The sequence below is a fragment of the Nothoprocta perdicaria genome, unplaced genomic scaffold (genome assembly GCF_003342845.1).
Source record: "Nothoprocta perdicaria isolate Ctin4 unplaced genomic scaffold, notPer1 scaffold_633, whole genome shotgun sequence".
In the NCBI taxonomy this organism is placed as follows: domain Eukaryota; kingdom Metazoa; phylum Chordata; class Aves; order Tinamiformes; family Tinamidae; genus Nothoprocta; species Nothoprocta perdicaria.
The window spans coordinates 39,144-40,424 of record NW_020455903.1 but is presented as its reverse complement, the minus strand read 5'-3'; positions in this window follow the sequence as shown (position 1 = coordinate 40,424).

Sequence of the window (1,281 nt, the reverse complement as noted above, 5' to 3'; positions counted from 1 at the left end):
CGCCGTGGCCGCCATGAAGGCCAGCATCATCTCCGAGCTCAGCTCCAAGCTGCAGCAGATCGGCGGCGCCGGCGCCGGCACCGCGCCCTGGGCCCGCAGCCCCGACAGCGCCGCTGCCGCCTTCGGCGCCGAGCGCCCGGGATCGCTGGGGCGCCACAGGTGGGAGCCGGCCCCTTTTCCCCTCCTTTTCCCTTCCTTTCCCCTCTTTTCCCCTCTTTTCCCCTCCTTTCCCCTCCTTTTGCCTTCCTTTCCCCTCCTTTCCCCTCTTTTCCCCTCCTTTTCCCTCCTTTTGCCTTCCTTTTCCCCCTTTTCCCCTGTTTTCCCCTCCTTTCCCCTCTTTTCCCCTCCTTTTCCCCTCTTTTCCCCTCCTTTCCCCTCCTTTTCCCCTCTTTTCCCCTCCTTTCCCCTCTTTTCCCCTCCTTTTCCCTCCTTTTGCCTTCCTTTCCCCTCTTTTCCCCTCCTTTTCCCTGCTTTTGCCTTCCTTTTCCCTCTTTTCCCCTCCTTTTCCCCTCCTTTCCCTTCTTTTCCCCTCCTTTTCCCCTCTTTTCCCCTCCTTTCCCCTCTTTTCCCCTCCTTTTCCCTCCTTTTGCCTTCCTTTTCCCTCTTTTCCCCTCCTTTTCCCCTCTTTTCTCCTCCTTTCCCCTCCTTTCCCCTCTTTTCCCCTCCTTTCCCCTCTTTTCCCCTTCTTTTCCCCTCTTTTCCCCTTCTTTTCCCCTCTTTTCCCCATGCACCAACACCCGCACACAGAGCACCCTGTGCCCCTTGCACCCTGTGCACACCCCGTATCCAACACCCACACCCGGAGCACCGCGTGCCCCCTGCACCCCATGTCCAACACCCGCACCCAGAGCACCCTGCACTCCTTGCACCCCCCATGCGCCAACACCCTGCGCTGCCACGCGCTCCTCGCACCCCGTGTCCAGCACCCGCACCCCGTGTCCAACACCCGCACCCAGAGCACCCTGTGCCCCTTGCACCCCCCATGCGCCAACACCCTGCGCTGCCACGCGCTCCTCGCACCCCGTGTCCAACACCCGCACCCCGTGTCCAGCACCCGCACCCCGTGTCCAACACCCGCACCCCGTGTCCAGCACCCGCACCCCGTGTCCAACACCCGCGCCCCGCGCCGCGCTCCGTGCCGCTCAGGGCGCTCTCCCCGCAGGCTCGCCGAGCCGCCTTCCTCCTCCTCCTCCTCGTCCTCCTCCAAGGCGCCGCTCTTCCCGCCCTGGGCGCCGGCCAAGGCGCCGTCTCCGGAGCTGGAGGTGCGCCCGGCGCTGCGCC